This window comes from Nelumbo nucifera, chromosome 1, assembly GCF_055504915.1.
Source record: "Nelumbo nucifera cultivar China Antique chromosome 1, China Antique-T2T, whole genome shotgun sequence".
Lineage (NCBI taxonomy): Eukaryota > Viridiplantae > Streptophyta > Magnoliopsida > Proteales > Nelumbonaceae > Nelumbo > Nelumbo nucifera.
In genome coordinates, this window is record NC_142649.1 from 90658452 (window position 1) to 90668371 (window position 9920).

A 9920-nucleotide genomic window follows, 5' to 3' on the forward strand; every position below is an offset into this window, starting at 1 on the left:
AAATTTTCTTCCAGTCAATTGGAATCATAAACGTGGTAGCTAATTAGGTGTCATTTATCAAAATTTATGGGTGGGTTTTGATTGGCCAAAACTCTTCCCATACCATATTTCCACATCATAGATTTTCCCAAACTAAAAACTTTTCAATTCGATGGCTATCTATTCAAACTTTCAAACTAAAAACCTAGGCCACACATAAAGAAGGCTAAATCTATTCAAACTTTCAAAGTTCTATGGACAATCAACAATAGAACCTTCATAAGTTATTGGGTATATTTGGAACCATGGTTGTTTCTCAGACAATGTTTATACCTCAGTTTTGTCTTGGAAATCATAAAAGTAGGTATTGTTGTGCACAAAACCTCCCAATTGAAAATATCTAACAAGTTAAATAAATTAGAAATCTAATGGATTAAAAGAGATTAATTTTTTTTTTTGTAGAATGTGGTCATAGTTTTCTATAGCTTGTCCTCTGCATGGACTGGATATGGAAAATGGTGGAGCATTGTGTACGGAAAGTAGAGTAGGTAAAGAATAGAACAGGGTAATTTTAAACAGTAGTGGCTACATAGAAATCATACATGGATGGAGAGGTAAATACCCAAGTGGGCTTTACCTTTGACAGCTAACTCTGGTACCACCTACCTGACAAGTCAAAGGGCCAAAGCAGCTTGTGAAAAAGGGTTATGGCTTTTCAAATTGAAGTTTTAATGGCTTTGTTGATTGAGATTCATAGTAGATATAAGATGAAGCAAATTTTAACAGTGGTTATTTTGAAACAAGGTTCCTAATGGACTCATGTAAACAGTCATCCTATTTCTGCCTTGTCAAGTGATCATCCCAGCCATCTAGACTGTAGAAATTAGTCTCCTTGCAGAAGGTGAAAAAGATAAAGCATGTTTGGCCCCAACCCTGTCAACAAGCAACCTCTTTAGTAAAATAATTGTTTTCAATTTCAACATTTGAAGATGAAAGAGGACAAAATGGTTGGCTGATTCATTGTCACTCTAATCCATTTTTTTCATTTAGAATAATATAAGGGCTCATGAGGCATAAGCCTCTCCACCTTATATCTGGAATTCTTGGTGTCTTGACCTAAAAAATGGTTGGCTGCCATATTTGAATGCTGAATATGAAAATGATAACACTGAGGTACAACCAAAGTTAATACTATGCAGAAGAGAACTTAATAGGTTCCCATAAAGGTTTAACATGTACACATATATGTTTCACAGTTTATTCAAAAAAGTTCATGTATTAATAAACATCCAATTAGGTATTAATGACTTGAACAACTATGTCCAATATCCTAATGGTAACTCTGAGGATTCACAGGGCATGGATGATTTACATGGAGTCATTTACCTTCTTGTAGAGTTCCTGAAAGTAAGATGTTGGCAGTTTCATGTTTTCAACAAAATAGTATTAAAACAGAGGAAATGATTTGAGAGTTCTTTAAGGGACAAAACCATTCCGTATGCACTATATAGCCATCAACATATATGAAGAACAATCAGAAATCACAATACATGCAACAATGAGTAGTTGTGTCATGTGTGCATGCACAATTCCTCAAAACTGTTGCAAAATAATGGAACCTACAAGTTGCACACTATTCAATCACAAGACATCAGAAATCGTTGAATCATGCCATTTGAGTTGCAACTTGCAAAGATCCAATTTTAGCTTAAACAATCTTCAAATGGATTGTCAAAAGAAAATAACGAACTCTATGGTGGATGGAAAAACTACCATAGACTAATTAATATGTTTGAATTCACATTAGTTGGTGTCACAGACTAATTAACCACTCATAAAGGAGAAACACAAAAATCATAAATATATACTTCTGCTTATGCAACGCAAACTCCAATCAAGAATTGTGAATAAGGAAAGTGACCATTTTGGATAAAGAATTAAAGATGTTGATAAATGAAGAAATGGAAGCTTAATATTGAAAAACTGTTGTTAAACAAATCCTAAAAGTAAAAACAAGCTACTAATATACAATATACATAGATTAAGATATGATGTGCTTAGAAAAATACAGTCGGGATCTGCTTCAAACACTGGCATGTAAAATGGGCTATGTAACCAATCACAAGTGAACACACCAGTGTTTCATACACATGAGACCCACATGTGGTATGGGCTCTTGTGGGTCTCATGTTTACTAAACACTAGCATGTTCACTAGTGATTGGTCACATAGCCCGTTTTAGACATTAGTGTTTGTAGTAGGTCTGGAGTTGGAAAATGCTTAAAACTGGGTGTGAGACAGATGGAGATCCTACATGTTTCTAGCGTATAGTACTATATAATAACATGTCTAGTGCTAGCGACATAATCTAACCTAGAGTGCAATATGTGGTGAATAGACAAATTAGATCTTCAATAGTTTCAAAATATGAGATTATATAGGTCTCATGTTAATGGCAATTGCTTGGTGCAATGGTAAAATCTCATATTGATAACTGTGAAAGAATATGGATTTTAGTCTAAGAGTAGCCACTTTGGGTAATGGAAAATGAAGACATAAAGAAAAAAAAATCCAATGTTTAGTTCCATGTTCATTCTACCTGTCTCTAGACCCAAGAGAGCCAGGACAATCATTGGGTAATGGTCCTTTTAGATTATATAGGTCTCAAGGTTGAAATGGGATCTTTCTCAGTTATTTGGGAGCTTATTGTTAACGATAATGGCCCTTTTAAATTATATAGGTCTCAAGGTTGAAATGGGATCTTTCTCAGTTATTTGGGAGCTTATTGTTAATCCCTTTTTATCAGTAATCAGATCAGACTTTATTAATAAACCAACAAGGTGTAATTCAAATTACACAATAATTTGAAACAATTTTCACCACTTGGCTAGTCAACAAGCTCCCCATTACACACAACTGCATTCCCTAGATAGTAGGACTACAATGCATCTTTCCCCATTATGCCATCTTTGGCCAATTCACCTTCCACTAAGTTAACATATTTTTGAAGCTACCTGAAAAAGAAATTTGATATGGACATAAAGGACCTCAACTCTTCTCTAATGTAATATTATAATATCTAAGGAACTAAGGTCCCCTCTTTGTTCATTCATCCATCCTATTACCAATTTGGAATCTCCCTCCAAATCATTAGAGAATGCACGCCAAAGATCTACCAAATTGTAAACCTAGTAGTAAAGGAAGAATCTCTGCCTGACTAAAGTTCAATACCCATGGGCCCTAAGTAGACCAGTGGTTCCTTCATGATTTTTAAAAGCATTCCCCTACCTTGGACAAGTCTTAATTGCCTAAAAATAACTATTTGAAGTTTAGTTTCAATAGTCCTATATGAGGTCAAAGCCAATGTAGGTTCTTTCTCAATCTCAAAGTATTTGCATCCACAAAATCAATGAAATTAATTTAATCTTACTAACATCATTCCACCACAAAAACAAGTTTGCAAACAACCAACCAATTTTGTAGTAAGAGAAAAGTAAAGCTTAAATATAATTTTTGTCTTGGTAAAGGTTGAATGAAATTTGTCCTACTTGCAAACCAAGCTTCGCTAATAATCCTTGCAAAACAAACTTTGGTAAAATTAGGAGTTTTTTTTTTTCTCAATCTCAAAGTTGTTTCCATCCATAAAACCACTCAACTCACAAAAATATGACTAACACGGTGATTTAAAAAGTAGCCACCTACACTAGTTGGTTCCCTAGCTTGTGGTGGAATTAATAAGAAGCTTTGATTTGGGGGGGAATACCTTTTGCGTCAGAGGAAGGCTGTACAATTGTAATTCAACTCTATAAAAGGATAAAGGAGAAGAATTGGGCTGACTATATGAACACGTATAGTAATTATACTTGCTTTATGTCATCATTGTATATATTTTACCATCAAAAAGCACCACCATTTATCAATAAAAAGTTATTCAAGAACTTGTTGGTCTTAGAATATTATTAAAGATGATCTATTTCACTTGTTCTTCATGATGTCTTAGGGAAAAACCTGTTGTTGTTTTATTTTTTTACTGTACAGAGGCTACGGAGCTGTTAGCTAATGGCTATTGATTGTAATTCTACATTGGAACTAGCAGCCCAAAAGGACTCCACGTGTTGCTAATTGTTAGCCCTTCAATAACCCTTTTCTTCTTCTTGGGTTTCCTTTTTCATTAACAAACATGAGGCCGAAAGTCTCCAAAAATGGGATTGGCTTACTAATTAATGAGTTCAAACTTCAATGGTGGACAGTACCATCCCTCCACATGGCTAAACTCCAAGTGGAAGGTTGATTTAGTCAAATCCAAAACATCCATCTAGTTGGGATTCCTTAAGGTTGATAGCACCAAATTCAAATGGGTAGACTTGCTTGAAATCCAACAAGGTATGTTCTGAATCTAGTGGAAAGTCCAGAGAATAGGTACTGTTTTTTTTTTTTCTAGTAGCAAAGAACTGCAACCTACAAAAATCCAGGTAATAGAAACTTACTTTGTTGTTGAAGCAAAAAATTTTCCTAGTGCATATTTGTCCAAAGATCACATGTCTACAACCTACAAAAGGAAAATAAAAATCAGTAAATCAAAGGTTCTAAAAAGGCAAGAAAACTAAACTTCAATGAAAAAAAAAACTTACCAATGAAGTCAGTCAAGCAACACTTGAACCATTGCATATATTATGATTTGCATGTGATGTAGTGATACGATTCGGTAATCTTTCAACGTTACAGGTCTCAGAAAATTGAGGACCCAGTAGAAGGGGAGGAAGCCCCGGTGGCAAAGTTCAAGAAACTACATGAGAGATCCTAAATAAGTATAGAAATCCATTGAATGTTCCTTTCAATGTTCAGGAAACTACATGTGAGATCCTAAATAAGTTCAAAAAACTACATGAAAGATTCAGTAATCTTCAAGTGATCTGTTCTTTCTGATCACATCTATTAGTTAGTATTCTTGTTTCATAATCTTCAAGTCTGTCAAATATGAAATACAAATACCTACTTAATAGAAATTACCATTCTTATTGTGAGAATGTAGTTAAAGGACTTTCATTTGGGAATAATGTGTATTGGATTTAGAAATTACCAGATCCCATGCAAAACTTACTAATTAGAATAAAATAAGACCATGAAAGTTCAAAGAACAATTTGCATAAATAAAAAGGAAAGATCATTCTTTCATAACCTTTTTTAGTTGTCTATAATAATAAATATATTCTAAAATTATTTGTGGGGATAATGTTCTTGAATAGTGTCACATATCAGAAGAGGTCAAGAAGGGTAAACCTAAAATGAAAATCTAGAGCATCCACTCTTGAAAAGAAGATCCCTCAGAGCTTTCTTTGCATCTGCACATTTTTTACATGTTGCATATCTCACATAGTTCTGATTCCAGGTATGTTGCATTAGAGAATCTCAAAGAAACATATATGCAAACGTTAAATGGAGGCAACAAAATAAACTGGTGCAATGCTGACCTGAATTGGGCAATCCTTCTGTGCTAGATTGGGCAATGCTAACCTGGCAGAAATGATCAAACCTTAAATGGAGGTAGCAAAATAAACTGATGCAAAGAAAGAGGTAACATCAGTAGGCCAACATATATGCAAACGCATGTTTCACAAGTTGCACTTTTAAGACATTAGACTACTAAGAAAGACTAGGAAAAAATAAAGAAAAGATCATCAATTTTTTATTGGAACACAACAAATAAGGGAATATAATTCTTGAGAATTGTAAAATCAGATGGACTCTGGCTCAGGTTGAAAGAGGTTCTTGGTCATACTGAATAGGCTTTGCATACATACAAGTGATTCAGGTAAAACCTAGTACAATCTTTCCTAGTAATTGGATGCAAATTCAAACAAGTCCTTTAGATCAATTATTTTAAAACAAGGAGGAAAGATGCAAGATGTTCTACCATCCTAAGGCATGAGGTGTAAGCCTCCCAGGCATGGAATTTTTAATTAATAGATAATTAAAAATAAGATCAAATAAATAAAAAAGTAAATATCCAAAGAATAGGAAAATTTATAAGAAATTAGAAAGTTTCATATTTGCTATTTCTAATAATAAAACCATCACATCTAAATATAAAATTGAAGCATTCGTATGCAGCTAACTTTTTCCCACATCAAGTAGTCTAGCCTTCTCTTCCAACATCTTTTTCCGCCAAGAAATAAAATCCCCATTATTTTGAGGGGGACTTAAAACCATATCTACACACAAAATGGCAATAGGGAGAGATTAATCTGAACACCCCTATTAACTAAGTTCAATTTTGTAGGTAATTTATCTAAAATCAAAAACCAAAGATATACTTTTATATTTTCTAGACATCATAAGCTCCAGGGTTTCTTTAGTTGTTTTATTAGATCACCATTTTGCACTACTTAGCAGTACAAATAATATTTATACTGAAATTTCTAATCAGGAGCAAGTGGGTGGCTCCTAAAAAAAAAAGAAAAACAGAAGCTTGTGTTTGGGGGCTTAAGCAACGAGAGAAGATAAAAAATAGAAAAACAAGTTCTTCAAGAACTGTTACAAGAAGAATGCCCAAATGTGAGACAGATTTGATTTGGCAATGACAAAAATAGGTTCTTCTCTAGAACCCAAAGAAGCAAAATGATACCCAACAGAGAAAGAAGATAAAAAAAATACCTAAACTGAGAATGCCCAAATGTGAAGGATTCAATTTTGAGAGGAGATTAATAGTTGAATCAGCAACAAGAAGCTTCTTCGATGGAGATTGTTCACCAGAGAGAGTTCGACTGAGTCCTTCCTTGAGAGAGTTGAATCGGCAGACTGAGTTCTTCCTTGAGAGAGTTGAATCAGTGTGGTGGTAGACTTCAACTTTGAGAGAGTTGAATCGGCAGAGAGAAGTTAAGGTGCGACTGAGTTCTTCTTGTTCGTTCTAGAATGAAAATGAGCGGGGTAGAGAGAAAATGCATGCAGGAGGAAGAAAATTGCATCCCTGCCTTTTTTCTTTCCTCTCATTATTAGATTTTTCATTTGCATTCTCAACCATTGATTTTAATTCAAATCAATGGTTCAAAAAAAATGATATATCTTAAAAGTCTAAAATTACATTAGTGTCGCTTTAAAAGTGTTTTTAATGGCAAGTTCATAGAATCCACTTAAAACAAAGATATAGCAGCATTTTATACATGCATTTTATGGCAATTTAAAATCAGCCGCTAAAAAATATATCTAGTGGCGACTTTTCTGCATATATAATGGCAATTCCTAAAATCGCCACTAAAACTAACATTTAGTGGCACTTAAATAAATGCTACTATAGAAAACGCCTCTAAATAATGATTTTCTTGTAGTGCCCGTCCCAATCCCTACCAAGGCATCCTAGACCCCATTAGGTTGAGGAAGCCAGGTACCTAGTAAGGATGGAAAAACTATTATCCCTGTAAGTCAAGTCGAGTCGGAATAAGCTATAAATGATCATCCCCAAGTAGGAGTCTTATGACATTCTAATTGGGCCCTTATTAGTTTTATTATTTTAATTAAATTTTTAATGTTTATATGGAACACAAATGGTTTATTTTATTATTTATTATTTTTAATATTTTTTACTTTTTTATTAATTTTAGTTATCCTAATAATATTAATTATTTTTAAATATAATTCAGATGTATTTTAATTTTTAATTTAGGAAATACTAATTTTTATTAATTTATTAATTTTTAATGGTTGCTAGATAAAAAATTACTAAAATTTAATATTTTTATTAACTTTATTAATTTGATTTATCAACTTTCAAATTATACTTTTCTGACAATTAACCAATTAAATAGAATTTAAATATGAAATAAATAAATGCAATGGATGAGAGAACAATTCTCTCTTTGAAACACAATATGCTAATAATGGAAGAGACCTATAGCTATAGAAATATGCTAAAATAGGTTAATGATGGAAGGGGTGGGACCTATGCCTTAGAGTTCTCTCTCTCTCTCTCTCTCATTAATTTTAGGTGATTTAACTATTTATGATATTTTTATTGCCAGTTTTTTAAACTATTTTTTGTCTATTGACAGGGTTGGGCCCACACTAGCCTTGAAATTAGTGGGCTTGATGTGGACCCGGGCTCGGGTATGATATTTTTATTAACAAATTTTTAAACTATTTTTATGGGTTGGGCTAGGCCCATGTTGGCCTTGAAATTTGTGGGCCTGATGTGGACTCGAGCCCTGGCTAGATTGAAATGATCACCCCTAAGCAAATAGCTCATTTTTTATTAAATTAATGAGGAGAGGAGAGAGAATAAAAACGAAAGAAATAAAAAGGGAAAAAGAGTAAATGATTCGTAAGCAATTTTTTGGAGTAATTAAGAGGAGAAAGAATCAATGGAGTGGGTTATTGGAAGAGAGAGTTAATGGAATGATTAATGAGGAGAGATAATCAAAAGAGTTAATGAGAACGAGTATAGAGAGTTAATGGGGAGAGATTAAAGTCTTAAAGACTTAAAGTTGATTGGCTACTTGAGTAATTTTGTTTAGTTTTAAAAATAAAAATTCAAGAAAACTACAAATTAGATAAATGGTAAGGGAGAAAGGAGAGCCATGTTGATGTGGCATGTCTTGCTTTATTATAGATAATAGATTTAATAAATAATATTTTTACTTTTTATTATTTAATTTATTAATATTTTATTATAATACAATTATTTTATTATTAATTTCATAATATTTTATTATTTAATTATTAGTGTTTTATTATTATTTCATGAATTCTTTTGTAATATTGTATTGTTATTTTATTATTAATTTAATTGTATTATATTAATATTTTATTTATAGATTATTATTATATTTAATAATTAATATCTTTGTTTGTTGTTATTTATTTATTAATATTTTATTATAATACTATTATTTTATTACTATTTTACTAATATTTGGTTAATAGTTTTTATTACTTCACTATCTTATTATTAATTTAATAATATTTTATTATTTTACTATTTTATTAAAATTAGGATTAGGGTTTGGGGGCCTTTTTTGTCATGAGTTCATTATTCCCTCCTCTCTCTCTCTCTCTCTCTCTCTTAAATATCTTTCTTAAATGTATAATAACATGCATTGAGATAATATGCCTTGGAAAACCCATCTCTCTCTCTCTCTAATAATATACACTCTATCTTAATTGTCTCTCTTTAATAATCTCTTTATAATAGTGCAAAACTTTATTGATGACATGATATGGTTTGTTTAATCAAAATTGACATGATTTTTTTTTTATATTTTAAAACAAAAAAATGCAAAAATGCAAAACATTAGGCTTATTTTTCACATGGTTTCATACTAATCTCTATTAGCTTTCTTTTTGTCTTTTTTTTTTTGCTTATATCATAAGTAAATAATGATTTTCATGTAGGAAGTGGATAATATGCTAAGGTTGAATTTCCTAGAATCTAACATCCCCCATGACCCAAATCCCACTAAAATCCAAATTAAGAGAAAGAAGGTTTCAACATCAAACAGAGATTGGTCTAGAGTAGTCCATGATCAATTGGGGTTAGTGGAATGCAGTAACTTAGGTGATTCCCAAAGAAGCTTGTTTGTTTGGCAATTGTGTTGATTTCACTTATGTTGCAGCTGCATTGCACACTTTTTTTTTATTTATTTCTTTTGCAATAGCCCAATGAAACATACACATGATTTCTGTTTGTTTTAAATTCAAAATACGTGGTGATTTGCCTTTTATTTGGATAGTTCATTCATCATGCATGTATGAGTGGGTTGCAAGAATTTGTATTTGTACTCCTTCCAAATGGAACCTAAGGCTGTGTTTGGTTGCAATGAAAATAAATTTGGACTGATGCAAAACCATGGCAATTCAAATGATTTGAATCTAAATTCCGACTTATTTGTTGTTTCAAATTTTAGCTTATTTTGCTTGATTGCAGTTCAAATGAAGTAAATTAAGACATG